Source organism: Larimichthys crocea, chromosome V, assembly GCF_000972845.2.
Source record: "Larimichthys crocea isolate SSNF chromosome V, L_crocea_2.0, whole genome shotgun sequence".
Classification (NCBI taxonomy): Eukaryota; Metazoa; Chordata; class Actinopteri; family Sciaenidae; genus Larimichthys; species Larimichthys crocea.
In genome coordinates, this window is record NC_040015.1 from 3,654,251 (window position 1) to 3,678,085 (window position 23,835).

The 23,835-nt window shown below is 39.3% G+C and overlaps 1 protein-coding gene across 9 annotated transcripts in view; it reads right to left on the reverse strand.

Annotated features, from left to right (window-relative positions):
- nrxn3a (neurexin 3a) overlaps positions 1–11,317 on the reverse strand; it is a 175,328-nt gene extending 164,011 nt beyond the window's left edge. For 4 of the 9 annotated variants that reach the window (XR_002042442.2, XR_002042441.2, XM_019266795.2 and 1 more), the window contains exon 1: positions 10,968–11,317. The gene's annotated coding sequence lies outside the window, so the exon portion shown is untranslated. Of the gene's footprint in view, positions 1–10,728; positions 10,752–10,812; positions 10,942–10,967 lie in introns of those variants that run through there. The other 5 variants (XM_019266793.2, XM_019266792.2, XM_019266788.2 and 2 more) reach the window with 3 other exon arrangements.
- Positions 11,318–23,835: the final 12,518 nt, after the last annotated feature.

The following is a 23,835-nucleotide window of genomic DNA, read 5'->3' on the forward strand; positions in this document are numbered from 1 at the left end:
CTGAGATCAAACTACAAACAATATTTAGAGAAGCTTAAGGGAATAAAACGTTAGTTAGCCAATAGATTCCATAAATCTTACACACTGGACCTTTGAGTCAGTCAACTATGGCAGTATTGCTGTATTAATTGTACTGCCACGTATCCATCAGTGTGAAAAGAAAACTGTCCACAGGTTCCAAACACCCCAGATTTACCAGAAAACATGACAAAGGCAGCGAGGTCCAGTTCACACAAAATACATGTGGGCCTTCATTGTAATGAAGACAATATGTGACAAATCTAATCAAATTTTATTTGTATAGCCCAAAGTCACAAAGTACATTTGCCTCTGAGGGCTTTACAATCTGTACAGGGAGTGACACCCTCTGTCCTTAGACCCTCGGTTCCAGTGAGGAAAAACTTGCCCACAAAACACACACCATTTCTTCCAAAGAGGAGCAGTTTGACCTTATTTTAGTGGACTGTTCACATGTGTTACTGTTGGCAGCCACCAATCCTAATTAAAAGTGTGTGTGATATTGATGCATTCTCGCCTCCTCCACAAAGGTTGTTGAGAGTTATCAGTCATCTGCTGCGTAAATTAGCCTCATTATTCTCATGGCAGTGCATGACTATCAGTCAGCCAGGCAGACGGCCTTTATCTGATGACCAGACTGAAGAGACAGCTTTCTGCATACAAACACAAGAAGGTACTGCTGCTATATCTAGTTAGTAAATATTTCAAGTTTCATATTTGAGTGCAAAATGTTCTTTGTAAGCATATCATTAAATCATTCCTTTCATATCCTCTCCACAAAACTAAAAACTGCTAAGCATACTAAAGAACGATGGCCGCCTTGTTCAAATATTGAAGCGTGTGTGATGATGACTGTGAAGGCATGACATGAACATGAAGGTTCAGTGTGTCAGATTTAGGAGGCTCAATTTACAGAATAAGGCAGACACAAAATATAATATCCATAAGTATGTTTTCGTTAATGTATAATAAGCTAAACATACACATTTCTGCCATGTTCTAGCTCAGAATCAAATTAATAGAATATAAAAGTAATTTAACCTTTGATTCTGAAAAAAACTTTCCAAAATAAGAAAGTGATTCATTTTTACATGTTGCAGAGGTTCCACTACATCCAGCAGAGTTAGTTTTTTTTTAATTGAAATGACAAAATGTATTAGCCAGCGCAGTGAAAGAACTTAGTATCATGTGTTTACAGTACAATGTTTCAGTGGGACCATGCCAAGCTAGCCATGCAAGCTAGATGTCCCAGAGTATCATTACCGTTACATTTTTTAAATAAAATTTTATTTATATAGCACCAAATCATAACAGACATGATGCTTACCATAGAGTAGGTATAGACTGCACTCTAATATTATTTACAGAGACCCAACAATTCCCACCACGGCAAGCTCTTGGTGACAGTGTCAAGGAAAAATAATATTTTAAGAATAATGATCATACTTGAAAATCAGAGGGATCAGTTCATTAGTTCATTATGTTATATATTGGCAGTCACCAAGACCAGTCACCAGGAGAAACCTGTAGCAGCTGCTGGTGAAAGCATATCAGGGAGGTGGATGTTCCTGTGGGGATACAGTACATGTTCTGAGGAGTCAATAATCTACTGCTGTCAAAGACAAAGTGTTGTGAGGGGCTACAACATGCTGGATCAGCACTGACTGCTACTGAAACACACCCTTCTAAATTACTAATATACACTTACAGTGTACAGTGCACGATTTTTTAGAAAGCAAGAGTAAAACATCTGGACACAGACTGGAAGTTGTTGCCAATATTGTAACGTTTGTGAAAAGATGCTTTAATACAACATCGTGTTTACATTGGGCTAATCTCCACATGGGAACCAAGGACCCCGCCCCCCAATGCTGTCAGAATCATTATAGGTACAAGCTAATACTTTTCTGTGTTTAATTGAACTTGCTCACTTGAGGCAGCATTTATTGCACCAGGGTAGTGCTGGAGGCAAAGAGGCAGACAGAAAGCAGACAGATCCAGGTTTAAAGTGAAGCAACACACATAACATTGTTGGCAGAATGTTGCGTGTCGTATTGAAGTCGATTGTTTTAGAGTTTGTCCATGATGAGAAAAAAAGTTGGCTTGCCAAAAAGAGGGTGGCTAGTAGCCAGCCTCCATGTCGGGATGCCTCTGCCTCTCTGTGGGTTTCTTCACTAAAACTAATATTAGTGATCCTTAATAATAGTATAGTATCAGTACACTATCATAAAGCTAGTTATCACCTATTTCTGTTAACACTGTGGTTTCCAGCTACAAGCAGAAAAGGGCAAGCTGTTCACTGCTACGTTAAGAGCCTCATAATCAAAACCATGAATGAATCATTGAGATGAGAGAGAATGGTCAGGTGGTCGAACCCACAGGAAAAATCAGTTACAGTGACAAAACAATTAACTCAGACTGTTATTAGGATGTCAAGCCCTGTTAAAACCAGTAATGGGATGCCACAGGGATCTATTCTTGGTCCGTTACTATTGACATTATATATAAATAATAAAACAAAGAACATTATTTTCTGACTATTCTGCTGTCATATAAATACAGAGATCTGATTTGACTGCAGAATGTCATTTAACACATAATTAAAACGATTACATTTTATTTATGTAGCACCAAATCATAACAGAAGTTTATATAAACAGTTCTAGGACATACTTTAAGTACTAACATAGACCCAATAAGTTAATTTTATAAAACTATTGTTTGCTCAACTTTTATCTCGATTGCAGAGTTATCCTGGACTGTCACACTCCCTGTCATTATCATTACATCAGCTAAACCCTGTTTATCATAATATATATCACGCTTCAACACTAATGACAAATTGGATGGAATACCTTACAACAAGCTCTACTGTTAAAAAGTCCAGTCTACTATTTATTGTCTGATTTAGGTCTTCTCAGTCTACATTTCAATAACTTGTTCTACCATATGCACATACTGACATAATGCATCTTTTAAACAGCTCTGAAGCTAACCTGACTGTATTGATGAATCCATGCTGCTGTCCGTGGTGCTGAAGTAACAGACAGATTTGAGCCTTTTTTTTTTCTTTCAGTTCCACTCTTCTGACAGTTTTGTCTTGAATCTACATAATTCTCTAAACTTAATACTATAAATGCTCCGTTCTATACTCTATCATAGTCTATATATTTTATAGAGCAGTGTCTCCTTCATGATCAAAGTGACGAGTAGCAATGATTATGAAAGTTTGGAGTTTCCTAGGTCCCTCTTGAAAAATGTTTAAATACAAATATATGTTGTTGTTTTTTTATCAGATATTTATTTATTCCAATTAAATGCAACTGCAGTGTAACCCAAGCAACCTACAACCTAAAACTTTCATGCAATAACATTTTATATGATTTAGAAATGTTGTTTGGAGTTCAACGTCCATGAATTAGGATAGCCTGAGAACATGTTTTAATATCAGCATTAGTCACACAGGGTCATCCCCCACACACCACTTGTAAACAGCTGGTGTGATCCTCTTCAGAGTTCCTGCCTCATGATTTATGTGTTTTCTTCCACAGGTGGTAGTCTTCATAGTTAGGGTTAACCCTAACCCTAACCCATAATTTTATTTTGAAAACTGCCCAGATTCTCTGTGCTGTGTCTGACTTCCTGCCAGCTTGATCTGCTCTGAGATGCTTGGCGTGACTGGCTGTGGCTTCCGACAGCCGCTTCCGAAACGTGCTACAGCACTTCTGCTGGAGTCACAAGCATTGTCTAGAGAGGCTGCAATCAGCTGCAGCGGCTGGAACACACTGCTGCCGTGTCTGGACGAATAAAAATGTCAGAAGAATGACATAATCAAGACAAGGTTGTGACTATGGAGCAAACACAATGTATTGTCCATTACTAGAGATAAGAACTGCTTAACAAAAGGCTTACAGTGCCGGCTCTCACTATATGTGACATTCTGACTGCCATCAGCAGCATGTTGTTTAGATATGATGTGGTCAGAGTGGGAGAGAACAGACTAACAGACTGATGCTCTTCCATGAGAACATGGATCATCGACATCAAGACAGATAATCCACTGGTATTAAGAGCTTCTCCAGATGCACACAGTGAATGCCACCTTAAAATGACGAGCACAATGAATGCCACCTTAAATAGCATCCGCACATGAGAATGATAAGTTCTCTTTGCTGACCAGACTCAACATCTGTTGTTCTCAGTAGTTTTACATTCAACTCGTGAACACAGCTTCACTGTTACTGCAGAGCTCTCCAGCAACATCAGCAGAAAAAAAAAGTTGCTGTGTACTCGCATCTCATCACAGAGGTGACGAATGATGACTTTAAAAAAAACCTGTCGTCCCTCTGGGTGTGTTACAGGTCGGTGCAATGACGTGAAGCATTTTGGTACTGTCCTGTTTCCATACTGCAAAGAGCTGGACTCCCTGTAGGCGTGAACTGACTGAGGGGTAGCACACTTTGTATGTAGTACATAACGGTCAGGGTTAGGGGTGATCTGCCTAAATGTTTCTGCAGCATGAAAAATATCAAAACATCTAAGAAGGTTTTAGGCTGTCCTTCTAGTTCAAGGCATCACCTTAAACTGTAGAACTTGTTATCACAAGTGTCCTGTGATGATTTTAGAATATTAATCTATAATTACAGAGAATGATTTTATTTTTTTTCCAATGGATGGACAATAAAGTTGCATTTTATTCTATAGCTACAATACCAGGTATACTTTAAAGTTAAAGACATTGTATTTGTAATATTATATAATTGTTGTTATGTTGAATATATAAGAACTCAGTCATTAATTCACATGATACAGGCACATACGCTTCACAGGCCTGGTTCAAACATAAGGCGTCACCAGTCGGAAAGAAACCAGCTTGAAAATGAAAAAGTCCTGATGACACATCATTCAGTCATCACTCTGTCTGCCTTATTCCAAACTAAATACCTGCAACATGCTGAGCACTGAATCTAACTATTATTACATACTATCTAATAATTACATTCAATTCAGATAGCACAGCACAGGCTGTAGATATGAATGATTTTAAACAGCCATTAACTGACAGCTACAGACAGCTTTAGTATTATTATTATTATTATTAATTATTATTATTATGATTATTATTATTGATAAAATGATGTGACTCCTTCATGTGGGGTTGTCTATAACAGGATACAGCAGTAGAATCTGAAATCTCAACAAAATAAGAAAATGCAAAAAGAGCTTTAATTTATTTTATTTTGTCGTAATTATGTCACATATATTCCCTCCAGCAGCCATGAGCTTTCTTTATGCTGAGCTGTTACAGAGCTCAGCAGGGCCTCACTGAGCTGCTTAACCAGCTCCCATTAAACAAGAGATATCAGCTAATCAGTGCTGTTCAGCTCTGACATCACAGAGCCTCTTCCTGTCATACAGAATTATGTATGATTATAATATGTATAATATATAGATATATATATATATATATATTATTTATCGATTTTTGTATAAATACTGTGTTTTATATTTGATTCATTTAGTGCTATTTCTTAAAATACTCGTCTTTAGAAACTTCCTGACGCTCCATAATGTTCTAAATATTATCTGTCATTTATTTATTGTCAGTTATTATTTAAAAGAAGTTGATCCTTTAATTTTTTTTGTTTCCTTTTTCTCTCAGCTGTCTGTGGTGATCTATTTTAAATCCTGCCTTAAAAATAATAATCAGTATTTTTGTGAATTTGCTGCTTCACAGCGTTCAGTTGTTACAGTACCTTCACACTGAAGAGCATAAATTCTGCACACTGTGTAATGTGGACTTGTTCTGACATAATTTTCAGTTTTCTACAACGTGTGTGTGTGTGTGTGTGTGTGTGTGTGTGTGTGTGTGTGTTTGTCTTTTGTTGCAGTGCGGGGAGCGTCAGGGGTTAAAAGGCTAAACGGCATGGATCATTGTTCTCTGTGAAAGGCTCCTTTGACGAACCCCACAGGGACGAGTCCACATACACACACTGACAAAAGGCAGCGGCACTCTGGATCCTATTAACAACCACATGGACTGAGATGGAGGGTGTGTGTGTGTGTGTGTGTGTGTGTGCGTGTGTGTGTGTGTGTGTGTGTGTGTGTGTAAATGCAAATAAAAGCAGCCCACTGGTAGGCCCCTTGGGTTTAAATGGATGTCACTTGCCAGTAATTTTACAGCAGGTGCCCTGATCGCACACTCATCGCACAAACACAAACACAAACACACACACACACACACACACACAATATCGTTGTCCAGACATGGTGACAAAATGTCCTCTACAGCTCGCAGATAATATCTCAAAGGACAGGCTGCATTTTTTCTTTTGGTATCGCTCAGCGTGAGGCCTTCCAAACATGCACACACACACACACACACACACACACACACAACACACACACACACACACACACACACACACACACTGAAGCCGGCGTTTAAACCTCACAATACACTCAAAGAGGTGCCATTTTCTTTTTTCTCCCGTCTTCGCCGCTGCAGTGGTACAATCCAAAATCATTTGACCACGACCGAGCAGCCTGACAGAGGAGGAGGAGACGGCGGAGGGAAAGATGAGTGGAAACAGAGATGGAGGAGAGGAAGAGAGCGGCAGAGACAGAGGGAGCGATGTTCCACCTCATCCACTCCCACTCATGCATCTCATGAAACACCCTGACACTACTCTTCTTCCTCTCTCTTCATCACGTTGCAAACACACACACACACACTCTGCGAGACAGCCGTGAAGCTTTCTAGGATCAGCATTCACCCTCCATCTTAGGCTGATATCATCTGTTTGAGCTGATTCCATCTAAAGAACCTCAGAACAACAGTCTCATCATGCACTTTATGTATTTCTATCATTTTATCCACACGCAGTGTGTGTGAGCTATGAGATAAATTACAGACAGGAATGTCAAGCTGATTTGTAACAATGCCAACAATGGCCTCGTCCACAGAGAAACAGTGCTACACTGGTACCACTTCATGACTGTTGGACAAATGTTACGTTTATGTAACACTACAGAAACAGCTAAAAAACATTCATATCATTTTTATATATTAAACGAAAATGCAGCAAAATTAAGAGCTTGTTATTTCTTAAAAAAAACAAATAAAATAACTGAAATCTTTTCACATCTTTTCAGGCCATGTCTTCGTTTTTTTTGCACACTATGGTGAGTATATCAATAAGAGCATTGGAAGGGTTTGTGTCATTGATCAATAAAAATCTGATGATATCCAACCTGACCCACAGACATTTCATTTAAGAGACAGATGCCACAGTGTGTGACTGTACAAATATATATTGTCTCATGAAAGGACACATGGTTAGTTCGTGAGGACAAAATCACTTCAGCAATGATCAAAAGGAAGAACGGATTCTGCAGAATGTGTTTCATCCGAGCTGCTCACTGAAACATATTTAGTCGATCAGTCTCGATGTTGAAATCTTCACTACCTTCACCGTCTCTCTTTTCACTGAACGCGGTGGATTCTAAAGACAGCATGACATTCATCAGCAGACAGACAGAACACTGCAGAGGCCGACTTATCGATTCAAATCAGGAGCTCATTTAAATCAATGTAAAAAGTCAAATTTAGATCTTAAAAATATTTCAGGAATTCTTGTCATTTCTAAATCAGACCTCTTTTAAAAAAATCTGTTTTCTTTCATTTTAAACAGACGAATAAAAAGCAGCAAAATGTAAAAAGGGAGGATGAGTTAGTGAGGATGGAGGGGGTGTGTGTGTGTGTGTGTGTGTGTGTGTGTGTGTGTTTGTGGGTGGGTGGGAGCGTGTGTTATTTTGGCGTTGGCTTGGCGGCGGGTGCAGCGTGGGCACCGTGTTGTTATCCAGCTACTCTGCAGGCAGGACACGCCTTCTCTGGGCTCTGTGGTTCTGCTGCAGCACCCTTCACGGCATTACATCACCCCGTTAGAAAGCACCCAGCACCCCACAAACGCCTGCATATACACACCACACACACACACATACACACACACGATGCCTGCACCATACAGACATATAGATACACACCTTACGAGTAACAGATAATGGATGACTGTAGGCCTGCACACAAATTACTGCAGATACACACAGAAATATTACACATGGCTCAGCCTGAATACACACCTCTCCTCTGTCCACACACACACACACCACTACACAATCCTCCAGCGAACACACCCACAAATACCTCGCCTTTCCCCTCCATCATCATCATCATCATCATCATCACCAGCAGCAGTTTATATAACACCTGTCTCTCATGGTGCGTTCACTTTTGTTGATTTTAACGTGATTTGCGCGTTTTTTTTTTCTCTCGACTCTGATTGGTCCATCAGCAGAAATTAAACGTAAAAAAATAGGAGCCTGCACGTGCGTTCTAAGGCCTGAATACATCGGATTTATTACAACAAAAAGCAGCATTTTTATTTCAGTCTCTTATTTATCAGATCGTTTATAGATCAGACAGCGTGGAGTTTATGGCTCAGTAATGACACACACCTTTTAAAAAATAAAGAAGAAAAAAAGAAGAAGAAGAAGGTGGAGGAGGAGGGGGGGAGGGGGTGTGAGCTCCGTCTGAAGACCAAATCAAAAAAAAAAAAAAAAAAGAGCATTCTCTACAATCCTGCGTAATATTTGACTCTCCCCGCCCAGAGGGATTAGTGTTACCTTGAGAGCCCTTGGCTTTTTGCGCCTGATTTGTCAGCGCAGTTAATCGGCTGCCAACCAGAAAAAAAAAAAAAGCAGGACAGCCAAATTACCCAAAACAGCCTCCATCCTCCCCCCACGACAAACCCCCCAACACAGTCTGAAAAACTGGGGGGACGGAAGGGGAAGGAAAATTCAATCCAGAGGTTTTTTTTGTTTGTTTTCGTTCATGGAGGCGAAAGAAGGATTTTATCTGTAAAATAATATTTATCTTTAGATTTACTGAATGCAACAAAAACAAATCAAATAGAAAATGATCGCAATAGTCGAGAGGACAAATCAAACATCAGATGATCTCTGTGGTGTTTCCACGTTGATGTGGGTGAAGCAGGTGATGTAGCACCTTTGGGCCCTTTGCAGGGAAAAGAGACGCAGTAGTCGGCTGGGTCACGCCCATTTCTCAAGCTCCATTTTTTTCCTTTTTTATATATTAATAAATATTTTTTTAAAAGCCTGATTAGGAATTCCCTCCGCATAAGAGAAGAATCATATAATCCTATTAACTCTTCAAATCCGACACATAGAAACGTGCGCTGCAGCAGACTCGAAGAGAAAACACACAATAGTCTTGTCTTTTTCTTTCTTTTTTTTCTTTTTTTTTTTTTTTTGCTTTTCCGCAGCAGCTCACACTTCACATCACTTGTGTTTATTTTCATATTTCACACTCGGGCCTGCAGTGAAGCTTCACACACCACGCTGAGGCCTGGCTGCTTCTTTTTGCAGCAGGTTGTGGGTTTTGATGGCGCACTGCACAAGGCCTCCTATACATCTTTTTTTCTTCTTTCCCCGCAATGAAAATTGAGAAAACGTGCAGTAGAAATGGGACATCCTGCATCGTCGCAGTGAAGTCCAATTAAAACAATCCTCTCTGATATTAGAGGATGAAGATTTTCAGACTGCGGACACAAAAGCAGGCCCGGACTCTCTTGCTTTTTTTAAAAAAAATATGGATTCATGGAGGAGAGAGGGAAAAAAGTTGTCAGCATGAAATGCAGTTTATCAGCAGCGGAGCAGTCAACGCTCCCTGCGGACGCCATTTGATCCACGAGGGAACCGGAATAATCCAAATCACTAAAATATGATTTTATTCCCTCCTCACGTAGAAAAACCATTCAAACATCACGTTTAAAAAAGAGCTAACAGTCTGATTTTATTCATTTTGATATTTCTAAAATGAAAAAAATCATATTTTGATGCTTAATCATTAAAAAAAAAAAAAAAACACGCAAATCTTTTAATATCACGCATTCATGTGGAACAGAAATCACTCCAACCCGCGCGTAAAAACCAGCTGGATTTATCATTTTATTATTTTTGGATATAAACACAGGGATGTAGGGGGATAATGGAGGAATGTTGTCGAGGTGTGCAGCCCGCCGGCGCGCGCTCTCTCCGTCTCTGTGAACGCAAGAAGGTCACGCATCAAACTGCGTGTCACACACAACGCTCGAGTTACATCAAAAAAAAAAGAAAAATATATATATATATATAAATATATATGCATTTATATTTAAAGAGTTTATTAAGCGCGTGTGTTGGGCGGAGAGGGTGGAGGGTGGTGGACAGAAGGGGGGTGGGGGCGTGCGCGGCGTGTCAGGGCGCATTTGTTTGACATTTTAACATGAAGCCGCAGACGAGAACAATGCGTGGACACCGGACACCTGGCGTTCACGTAATTTATTATTCATCAGCATAAAAAAACAAGAGGCAGGAAATCCTGCAGGTTTAAGTCTGTTTTTAAGGGTCGACGCTCTTCATGTTTGATGCGCACGCAGGTTTAAGGCTGCATTAGTGAGGTGTAATAATAATAATAATGATAATAAAAATGATATTTCATATAGTAAACATCGCCTCAGGGGAGCGGGCAGGACGTTTGTAATTCTACACCCGCCTGTCACCGTGTCTCTGTCTCCACCGGGGGAATTTAGAGGCCAACATGGGAGAAATTCCCATTTTTTGAATCCCACAAACCGCCGAGCCTCTCACCTGCCTCTGGGCTCGCCATATTCACAGTTCCGGTGCGCACAAACTGGAAAAAGTCAGAAAAAAAAGTAGCAAGTTCCAAAATACCTGTGCGTCAGGAGTCCAAACTCTTTCTGCCTCATATTTCCTCTGGAAGCTTCTCCTGTTTCTGCCCCATCACCATAAATTCAGGAGGGTTTTCTACGCTCACAAGCACCGTGAACAGGTTGGAATAAAAAAAAAAAAAAGACGACGCTACTGACCTTAGTTAAACAGACCACCAAGTATCCAACTGCTAAAATCCAGCTGTAAACTCCACACAGGCGCAGTTCTCTTTTAAATCCAGCCTTTCTGTTCAAAGCAGCAGCAGTGTTTCCGTTTTGCTGTCGGTGCTGGCGCGGCGGGGTTGGTGAGCCACCAGGCGGTACCGGGCTGAGGGGTTTATCGCTCCTCACAGGTGCGTCGAGCACGGTGCATCATACGTAGAAAAACCGCTGTTAAAGCTCGGTGCGACTTGCAGCGGCTGCAGGCAAGAGGCGCACGCGCGCGCACACACGTACCCACACACACACACACACACCCATCCATGCGCGCAAAGGCGCACGCACACACACACACACGCGCGCGCGCCACTCGGGTCCGCCCTCTACTCAGCACCAGCGCACGACATTTAAAGGCGTACAGGCTCGAAAGAGGGGTCGACACACACACACACACACGGGCGCGCGTGGCTGCATGTATGCTTCAGTGCCCTTCAGGCTCTTATTAAAATAAATAAAAGGGGTTCCCGCGGTTTGCACGTGAGGATCAGCAGGTTCGGTGGTTTGGCACCATCATCTATCACCGTGACTCAGTTCATCCTCACATCCTCAGACTGTTTGTGAAGTTTAAACATGATTATGTGGCCAAAGCTGCAGTCCACTGAAGTGTGTTAGTGTTTTTTGTATGAAGCCAATTGGATAAAAAGGCCACCAGGATACTAACTATAGCAATAATACTACTACTAATTATAATAATAGCAATGGAGGATGGAGATGCAGGGACCTCATCACTTTCAGTTGTCTGATGAGTTGTGGAATGGAAGAGAAGCATCACGTCATCCTCTGTCCTTTCTCCCAATCAGCTTCTTCACACAGACACATGTGATCTGTGTACAATGGAGATGACATTTCACACATAATCTAATTAATGTACAGCACAGGGCTCAGTACAGACAAGGTTCAGCCTTACATGGATTGGGATCAAGGAGAAGTCTGAGGAAGGAGAAAGGAAATGTGGAGTGCGTGGAGCTCAAAGGCCCCCTCGACCACGACGACAGCTCTCCATCCTGGAGACTTTTTTTTTTTTACCTATTTCAGGTTTGGTGATGTTTAGATGACTAAAAACACTGAATGATCATGATCATGGTTATAAGAAACTGTCATTGACATCTAGTAAAAGAAACACTTTATGATCCACAGTGAGACAGACAAAGATTTAAAAACTGTGTTGTGCTAACTGAATGCAGAACAAACAGACTTATGAAACATGGACGTGGTCTCCATGACGTCACCCACAGGTTTCTGAAGTTCAGTGTGGTCGCTCTGGTCGTCTCCTCCTAACTAATCCAGGATTGTGCAAAGATGTGGAGCTTGGGTGGAGCTGAGGCGAACCTGTGAGCTCAAAAAAAAAAAAAACTCCCCAAAACTGCAGTTCCTCAAACGTCCACTTGGCTACAGAATGAGTCAGTCTCCATAAGTCCCCATGTTAAAATGTCCAACTTCAAAGCTGTAGCCACACTGGCTTCACTTCACAGCCGCAGAGGTTGCCACATGGAGAGCCCAGTGTAATAATAGGATTGCTGTCATCTTTGACTGTATGATAACTGACCATTGACCAGTCAGAGTGTTAGAAGTGATGATGAGCATGTTTGTTTGAACGTCCTTCTTCTTTCACGTTGTCTCCACCCGTCCTCCTTCACGCGACACTTCCATTTCAATAGCACAGCTGCTGTCATCTAAAGTTACTTTGATATCTTTATTACAGCTGGGGACAATGTTAAAACTGTCTACAGTATAATCTATTTCACAACAGCTCAGTCATGTGTTCCCGTATCAGTTCCACACGTTTCAGCTTTCAGATGGAAACAGGCATTAGACCCTGGAGAGTGAATGACACACCTTCATCTTTACGTAATCCTGAGGCTCATTTCATGAAGAGCAAACTGTCATGAATGAAAATGGTACAGTCGAAAACAAGTCAGGGTCTTCCTGCTTCAAATATTATATTATATTATATTATATCTCACATAATATATAATTATTATTGTAGGAAACATCATCATTACAATAAAAAGGTCCCTTTTGCTCTTCATACCCTCACTTCATTTAGAAGCTTGGTGAATACCTAAAGCACCTATAGTACTGCATGTGATTGCAATCACATGATCATCATATACGTATAATCATATGAATGATGATCATGGTTTGAACTCTCATCATTTTGTGTTTATTTCAAAATAAGAGCACACTGTTATTGAACATAAATTCATTAACAAACCATACTGCTTTCAAAGAATCAAATCATCTGGGAATTAACATGATTATTTTAGCATGAGTAAACATAAATCTGCTATTAAAATGAAGATTTGACCATGCACTTCATCATTTAATGAGTTTTTGTCACACTGTAGCTTCTGAAACCATCTGTCATAATATTAAATCGCTTCTTAAACTGTATTTGGTTCACTTCTTTTTTAGGAGACAAACTTTTACTTTGTTGTGTTTTTATCATAAATATGAGACTTACAAAATTAAACTGTGGTAATAACACCAAGAACCAGAAGAATCCAGACTCATGTCCTTAAAACAGAATTCCTAACTAAGAAAGAAACATTGAACTTCAGTAACAAGGCATTTAATTTCTGTTCCTACATCATATGTCAACATGCTGGTTCATCACATGGTTCTGTTGAGAAAAGTGTTGTAGTCAGAAATATACCAACACTTGGGATGCAGCACATGAACTCTATTTGTAGATTTAACCACCAACACAACCTCAAAATGTTTTTTGTCTGACATGAAGATGGAAACCAAAGAAGAGAAATGTCTCACTAGAAGTGTGTGGTAGTGTCTCCATCCACAGATGCCCTGCAGCCCCTTTGCCTGCATTTCCTCATTTTGTTGTGTTTGGGATGTTTCCTCCAGCCAGTCACAGTATACAGGATGTGAGGTCAGATCTTTCTCTGTCTGTGTCACAGACGTGAAATAGCTTCAGGTTTGATGTTTGATGTTTGAAGGGAGAGACTGAAGAAATAAAAGTTTGATGAACTTTTCCCATAAAAAAAAGAAAAAAGCTGATATAAATTTACAGTGATCTTAATAAAAGATTGACAGTGTGTGACTTTTTATATATGTATTTCATATATTACACACACACACTTGGTGGAAGCGCCCATGTGTGCTGGATATGATGAAAAGGAGAGGTGCAATGATCGGACACTGAAATGACAGCTGACAGCAGCAGAGAAAGAAACACTTTTAAAGTCTGACAGCAGCGATATGATTAGCTTCTGATTGGTTTAACTAAAAGAGTAAAAGCCTGCAGTCAGCTGACTGAGTTGAAGGTACAGAGAGAGAAAGGGAAAGCTATAATGTTGATAGAGTAAACATGGAGATTCCTGAACTTCTGCTGAGCCTCATGGTAGCTAACCAACAAAGGCCACAAAATTTGGCTAAAAGAACAATGTGGGCATACGAGTGACGTCACCCACAGGTTTCCAAAGAACAGTTTTGAAGCTCAAAATCTGTGACTCTGGCCACCACCATGTTGGCTGTACTGCCTCGGCTAATCTAAAAATCAGCAAAGACGTGGATCATCAATGGACCTGAGGTGGGACGAATGACGCCTGTTTAAACAAGCTTTCTGTAACAGTCCCAACCTGTCAATCAAAGTGTCTGTGCTTTTAATTCAGCATAATATTAAACCTTAATATAATTTGAACAGGTGAGTTCACCATCAGTATAGTCTGACCACTACAAATGGGAAATTAGCTACAGAGACCAAAACAGTTTTTTGTACCAGGCTGTAAACATGTTTATTTCTGCTGTGAAGTTGGACATTTCAACATGGGGAATATGGAGGTTGGAATTATGTGTAGCCAGACTCCGGTGGCTGTTCAAGGAATTACAGTTTTTGGAACTTCTGTGTTGGCGTCATTTCCTAGCTAGAGTGCTTGACTGTGTGATGAGATTTCTTTGTCATACTGCAGTAAAGAGGGCAAGAGGGCAACCCAGATGATGTCATCAGTATCTCCATAAGTCCCCATGTCCAAATGTCCAACTTCACAGCAGAAACATGTTTACAGCCTGGTACAAAAAACAGTTTTGGTCTCTGTAGCTAATTTCCCCGTTCATGACAACTGTACTGAGGGTGAATTTATATACAACTCACCTGTTCATGTTATATTAAGGCTTAAAGTTATGAAGAAGTAACAGTGTGGCCGCTGTAAGTGACAGCTTGTTTTGGCACCCAGACTTCATTCAGATTGCCTCAGGTCCACCAACAATCCGTCTTTGCCCATTTGTAGAGGCAGGACTGCCAAGCTGGCGGTGACCAGAGCCACCACACACTGAGCTTTACATTTGCTCTTCAGAAACCTGTGAGGGACGTTATGGATATGACTTATATTCTTTATACTGTTTATGTATTTTAGACATGTCAAATTCACCCATTCACACACATCTTCATATACTAATGGTTAAGGCTGCCATACAAGTTTTGATGCAGTTATTCACACTTGTACTTCTGACAGCTACAAAAGCACCTCTGAACTGCATCCTTTCATCTGATGATTCCAAGCACTGCCCCCTCAACCCACAGACAGTTATCCAGGTGCAGTTACACTTGGATGGATGTCATTACAGGTATAGGTTAACATTATTTTGCCTTGACAGAGTTGTAAAAAGGCTGCATCGACCTTTACTGGGTCAGGCAAAATGTTAAATGTTAAAATGTTCACAGTTGACCAGCGGTAATTTCTACATTTGTTACACTGTGGACAAACTTCTACCTTTGGTGGGGTGTGTGAGGCCTGTTTTTGACTATTTCTGTCACAGTGACTGCAAAGCCACTTTCAGTGCAAATTGTTTGAGAGCTTTGAAGAGTGCAGTAAAACAGAGAGGCTGACAGGACTGGTTTTAATACACATAGAGAATGGTCAAGCAAAGAAGGTGAACCAGGAGCAGATTGTTGAGGACTTTGTGGTACACAAGGCTCAGAGAATAACATTCAGACATGTGAGTACAATAGCTACAGAGAGCTTAGCTTCAACAACCACTGTGTTTCCAAGCTACACAGTCTGTAAAACTTGTACAGTTCTCTTAGCTTTAATCTGAGTGTTTGTGGCTGCAGCCGCTGTTAAGTTTATTTTGTTCATACGTATATACAAATGGCCAGATATTGTAGAGGAGGATATGGATGGGGGACTGAAGGCAGGGTATGGGGATCCAGTGGCAGCAGCAGGAGTGAGTGTTTGTAATGGAGAAGGGTGACCGGCGTTAGCTGGTAAGAATGAGAGGAAGAGTGGGATGGCAGGAGTATCCGGGAGGCTGGATGACAAGCAGAAGGGCTGGCATGCAGGTGATGATCCTGAGAGCTTAATATCACAAAACAGGTACAGGTACGGAGGTACAAAAGCACCAGGATTTTAGACTGAGTGAGCTCTATAAGCAGATATCTTGCCTTCTGATTCTGAAGATTGTTTCGTTCCAGGCAATATTGACCAACTGCATTATGAGTGGGCGTTGTTTGCAACACAAGCAAAAAGGTTAGAAGGGGTAAAGGTAGAACACATTGGCCCAAGTGGAATTTCTGAACACATCAGCCGTTGTCTGACAACGATTTAACTTTTTTCTTAGCTTTTTTAAAACATTTGCTTTTCCATATTTCCAGATATCTGTTTATAGAGATTAGCAGAAATGAGTTTTTTCTCATCATTCTTTCATATCAAGTTGCTAATCAGCCTGCAGAGGAAGTCTTACGTATCTGTTATTTGTTTTCTGAATAATCGCCAGCTGCACCAGAAGCCCAGAAACATTGGCAGTTGCCCCCAGAGGCTAAATTGCCATCAGACGATAGGCGATGTGTTCCGAGATTGTCCTTGGAGAGCACCACTGAGGATGAAACAGCAATCTGGCCAAGAATGGTTTAAGAGCAGGGGTAGATATACTGCATTGGTGATGCAGACAGGTGTTCAGAGCCAGGAGCCAATATTTTTAATTAACCAGACACGTCATCAGATCAGATCCCTCCAAGAGCTGAAAGAAAGCTCATATGTTCCCGGTGTTAAACCAACTCATGAGCATCTCCTGTTTCATGTTGGTGTTCATGTCAACATGCAACAGTGAACACAACAGCTGTGTGTAGCTTAGAAGGGCATGCCAGTGTTTTTGATCTGTCATGTGTCCTCCACCCAGATCTGGTCTACACCCACATGTCTACTCATTTGTCTTGAAAACTGGATCTGTTGTTTATTAAACTCTGTTGCCATGAACTAACCAGAGGTAATCGCTGTGTTGTGTTGTGACACACGCTTGGTGGTGGGTGAGCACTGTCATCAGCAGATGGCCCTTATGAAGAAGGCCCTTGTGTATTTCTGTGAAATGTATTGAACTGTATTCAACATCCAATGTTGATCACTGACACACTTCTGATCAAAAATTTGACAACTTTGCTAACAGCCAAACATCAAGCAAGTGCAACAGCCATAGACATAGCAGCCAGCTAATATTACTCACTGACTATTATTAATTACTTAAGCTCTCGCCAAACACTAAAAGTCAGTCCCAGATTTACTCTTGTCCAGCAGCTTCTTGCTCGATCACTCTTTCTTTTTCTCTTTTCAGTTTCCTCCATCAATCCTTCTTTGACATAAAGGCTGCCAAGGACTTTGCATTGCCTGCTTGTCCAGCTCCTGTTCTGGCACAACACTGACTCTGCTCATCGTCAGCATGCCACAGCTATGAATCCCTCCTCTTCCTGGTGGTCCAACACACCTGTGGTAAAACACGGGTACTCCCCCAGTGCACTGAATCTACATTACATTACAGTACTGTGGACTGAAAAAGTAGTTCATTGAGGTATACATTGAATTGCTTTTTATATTTAAAATAACATTCCATATTATTGCAGCTAGATCTAATGTCCATACAAAAATATGGATTCTTGCAGCTCATTAACTAAAAAAATGCTAAATGCTGAAATCTACAGTATCTCCCTCTCCAATAATGCCTTTTCTCCTCATAACACACACACACACACACACACACACACACACACACACACACGTCTCTTCACCTCATTCATGTATATCTCAAATCTTGTGTGATTAGCTCATTATTTGCTCTGTCACCATGAGCACACTGTAGCCTTCCAGTGAGCGCTGTCTCCTGTTATCTTCCAGGCTGATACGCCTGCTAATAAGCTTGTTGTGGCACTTCCTCTCTGCTTTTATGGCCTTTATCTCTCCTCAAACACTTCCAGGTTTCTCACTCTTCTTCCACTGGGTAATTTATTAAAGCTCTGGGATGTCATTTTGTCTGCTTCACAAGTTACATTTTGTTCAAGGCATAGTGTTTTTTGTTAATTATGAAAGTAACTCAAAAAAGTGTATTTGGGAAAAGTTTTTAAAAGCCAACATTTACATTTCAACTGGAAATGCTAATGGAAAAATTTTCACTTAATAAATGGGACCATTTTTCATCACAGCACATGGAGCCGAGGAAGCAGAACTTTCTAGACATTTCCAAAACTGTATCTAAGTCATTCAGGGGATAAACAAACCGGACTCAGCATCAGAAAGAACCACTGTGCAGCACACACACATCTTAGCCACGTCCTGTCTTATTTTCTGATGAACCACTTCAGCTTGTTCTAAAAACTGGACATGTCAGAAATTCAACCTCTTGAACACTGAAATGCTCTGAACAGAAACATTTATACCAAATTAAATATTTAAGTATCCATGTTTCATCATTTGAAATGTTGAAACTTTTATATCTAAATTCCACACCTTCAGGATTACCTAAATAGATGTAATATTCTACATTATGAGATGAATTGCAACCATAATTAAAAAAGTAACCCAAAATCCAAATGCTTTCTACATCTGTAATTTGGGGTCTTATGTACTCAATAGTATGCTGGAAATTTTGTTTAAAATGGGTGTGGTTATGCTGGGACATTTATTATGAAATTAATTTTGTGAACTAATAATAAAAAACCCACAGAAATGAAGAAAAGACATCACCATATTTAGCAATAACTGTGGAGAAAAAAAACATTTTCTGTTTTCCTTCTTAACAATAGAAAAAACACCTTAATAGACCTTAATGAAGTCAACGTTCTCTTTTACCTAACTCCGATTAGTTTAATTGCCTTGTTAACTCATCATAAAACACACTTCAATCAAACGCATTAATAAAAATATAAAAGTATAAAAGTAAAAGTAGAGTAAAAGAATGAAAGAATAAAAATATAAAACTCACTAAATTGTTGGTTAGTCTTTCCATTGTTCCAACAATGACTAACTCTGGTCTGGTCAATATAAATCCTCAATTCATCAAGTTAGATGTGAAAATATTCTGATAAAAACACTGTTTTTGTTATGTCTGGTGACTTTGAGGAGAGTGTAAATAACAGTTTCAGTTCCCTGTTTGCCAGCAAAGTACAGCAGTGAAAATATTCTAAATATAATGTACACTTTTTTTTTAGATAACTAAAATGCTTTTGCTGTTGCCTCCAGTTTGCAACAGTATATCGTTCCATCTTATACATTCATACCTACTTTTACACAGACATATTTTCATACATACTTTAATACATGCATAGCTTTATATATTATTTCATACACATACTTTTATACACATATTTTCATAAATACATGCATACTCTAATACATACTTTTGTACTCTTGCTTTTACACATACTTTTATGCACACATACTTTTTTACATACATACATACTCTTGTCCACTTTTATACAGTATATAGACTTTAATACACACATACTTTTAAATACAATTGTATACACATGCTTTTATACGTGCTCACATATTTTCATACATACATTCAGGAACAAATACTATTATAAATACTTTTGAAACATATTTTGATGGACATACGTAATACGACTTTCATACATTTACACTTACTGCACACTCTTATATAGACTTTTTTTCACTTCTTAGTAGATTTTGGACTTTTATGCACAAATATTTTCATACATACTTGAGGAACATATACTTTTATACATGCTTTTACACAAACATACTTTGATACATACTTTTAAACATACATACTTTCATAACACATACTTTATGCATATATTTTGATACATACTTTAATGAAGACATATTTTACATACTTTCATACATTTGTACGTATAGCGTTTAATTTAATACCAACATTTTATATACACACATACAGGTTTTAATAGATTTTGGACTTTTATGCACAGATATTTTCATACATACTCCAGGAACACAAACTTTTATACATACATTTGTCCACAAAAATAATTTACACATTTGTATGCACATATTTTTATCCATACTTTATTGAAGGCATACTTTGATACATACTGGTATAAATGCACTTTGATACATACTTTCTTACACACACTTTTATTAACACATAATTTTATATAAATACATATACAGGTTTAAATAGATTTTGGACTTTTATGCACAAACATTTCCATATTTACTTTTAATACACATATACTTTATACATACCTTTATACATAGAAACCTTTATGCATACTTTTATGCACACATACCTTTATATATACCTCTATGCTCACATATTTCCATACAGACTTTTAGGATCATATCATTTTATACAACTATGCACACATACTTTATTACACACATACTTTATTCTATACAATTTTATACACAATGCTCACCATTACACTCAGCTCTACAGCACTTTGTTCCTCCTGTCCTTACTGAATGCCAAGACATTGCTTCTTAAAGCAATTGCAATATAAATAATTAGAGACAACATACACAGTATTATTTGAGAAAATATTCCTGAAAAATCATTCCACAAAATGAATGCTACTAACGTTTTGACTTACTGAAAACCAGTGATTTGGACTTTCTTCTTGTAAATCTTCATCTCTTTTTACAGCATGTCCTCTTCTCTCCCTTGAAAATAATCTTGCTGAAATGTCTTTTCTAAATGACAACCAGGTCATTTCTGAAGCTGTGTCTGTCTGTGTGTTCACCAAGTGCAGCCTGTGATGTAAGGTTCTAACAGGGTTCTAGAACAGTGATGCAACAAAGGTATGGAAGGTTCTACAGAACTCTCTGAGACACACCCACTCTTTGCCGCCTGATGCTTCCAGTTCTACCTGCCTTGCTTTTCACACTTGTAACAGCCTTGTAAGACTCCTTGGTGAGTACTTGTATCAGAACTTCCTTCCTCTCACGTACTTTCAAAATGTGTAGTTGAGCATAGGATCTGTCTTCTGATTTCTCTATGTTCACCAAGTGCAGCCTGTGATGTAAGGTTCTAACAAGGTTCTCGAAAGGTGATGTAACAAATCCTTGAAAGGTCCTACAGAACTCTGTGAGACACATACGTTTTGCAAGAGGATCCTTTCAACCTTGCTTGCCTTGGTTCTCACACAGGTTTAACGGTTGTTGTAGGAGTCCTCGGTGAGTACCAGCTCATCAACCCTTCCTTTCAAGCACTTCCAAAGTGTGTTTATGAGACACAGTATTGAAGGCCTTTGGAAAGTCAATAAACACCACACTTAGTGCCTTTTTTTCTATTTTGTCACTTATGCACTTGACAAGCCTCAGTCAATTCAAAACACCCAAGAAAGCCCTTTGGCCCTTTTAAAATGGATAGCAACTTCTGATCAGTCATGATCAATGTTATTCGACTTCCCTTGAGGCACTTAGCACAATACAAAATTGTATTAAAAACCTAGATTCCTATTCAAGAAGATCATTCTGGGGCACTCACCCAGGTCATCTTTGTGATTATTCCCAATTATCTAGTATCTGGTGTTATTGAACAACAGAAAGGGTCACTGTCCACTCCAGGTAGGGATTCCGATTGCCCTAGGTCCTTGAATATGTCATTCTCTTCCCATATGGATTGATAAGCCTGCTTAATCATGATTGGATCCATTTCTCAAGTGGATTTCTCTTTTCCTTCCATATTACCGTCTCACGCCTCTGCTTCCAGACCTTACCCCAAACAGGTCTTTACCACAGGGTTTTAGGAAAAATATCCTTGGATGTCATTCATTCTTGTAGTTGAAACAGGAGACTTCTCTGTGGTTAGTTAGACCTCAGATGGTGACTGATGAGATTTGTTTTTCCCATCAAGAATCCATCTTGTTGCACTTTGTACATATCTTGTATATTGTCTACACAATTTTAAATTCAAATTTATTTTCAGTTTTTGGTTATCTTCTCATTTTTAGCCAGATCTGTCTTTCCAAACTGTCCTGGCCACTGTCTTCTTCCAGAGCTCCATAGTCAGATCCCAGACATACTATGCTACCAGCTATGCACCTGGGACAGGTACTCAAAGGTATTTTCTAACCTACGCCTACAAACCTAAGTCCTAAGTAATTGTCTGTCAACCTTTCCTTCTTAAGCTTTCTGCATTTCACTCTTCTTCTTATAAATTTTAAGACATGCCACTACACCACATAGGATTACCCTACAATTGTGTTAGACCTCCATCCCAGACTCAGGTGCCTGACCAACAAAAAAGTCTCTACAAATGAAGTGCAGCTTCTTTGGCCGTAACCAAATAAAGTCTGAACACTCAAACCCACTAAAACCGATCACCAATCACGTTTGTGAGGTAATTTTCTTCCTTCAGTCCCTGTCCCAACTGTATGCAGCCACTGTTAGACCCAAGGACAGAGGGAGGTCTGTATATGATTCCAATAGTCATATTAACTCTGATTAAATGTTATTTTAACAAAAGGCATTCATAATGTGTTGGTTTAACATTAGGGGTAATTAGATCAGATACCAGATACCAAGCCGTGCTTCAGACAATGTAATATTTGGATTATGTTGGACTACCAATGCATGTAGTAAAAGACTTGATGATATTCAGATGAATAATATTTATATTTATTTACCTTCAGTTAGGTCAATAATGTAGAGGCCATTAATATTTCTCACAAAGGTCTGTCTGCATCAAAGAAAGACTCATGGTAGCTCCACAAAATGAATCCATTGGACAAATGGTCCAAGGACAGTAGTAATGAAATCAATTAGCCTGAGAGTAAGCAACAGCTGAGTAACTGGAAATACAACAGTACCGTTTTATGATAACCAGATGCAAACAAACAGATACAATTGACCAATATTTTCTAGTGAGATAAACAGGAAGAGATAGATTAAAAGAAATGCACTGTATCAAGCTTTGTCAACATAACATCAGTAGACAACATGCTAGCAAAGCTGACATCCATCATGAGCAGCTCCTCTCACCTCCTGCATGAGACTGTGGAGGCCTTAAACAGTTCCTTCAGAAACAGACTGCTACTCCCACCATGTAAGAAGGAACACTACTGCGGGTCCTCCATTCATGATTTTTTCGATGTAATTCTAACTTGTGAATCATTTATTATCAACCTTGTGTATATGAGTTACTGTGACAGGTGAATTTCCCCAGTGTGGGATCATTAAAGTCTATCTTATCTTATCTTATCTTATGTTATACCTAAATGACATAAAACATTAATTGCCAATGACTTCCAAAACAACTTACAAGACCAGACCATTATAGTCATGTGGTTAACACTGTGAAAGTCACAATTTGATCAGGTTTAGGGACCAAAAACTACCAGGTTTAGGAATTGTTAACATTTGTATGTAATATAATTTATGTAGGGTAACATACATAACCTTAGGTGATGTCAGTATGTTATTTATGATGTAGATTAGAATAACTTGACTTTAGCCTGTTGACCTGATACATATAGAACAGGAACAGTCTCCAAGGTGAAAATGTGTGCAGTGGTTTGACCTATCTATCCATCCCAACCTCCTCCATACACAGACTTTTTTGTACTAACGACACCTGACTCCTTCTCTGTTCCCATAATAAT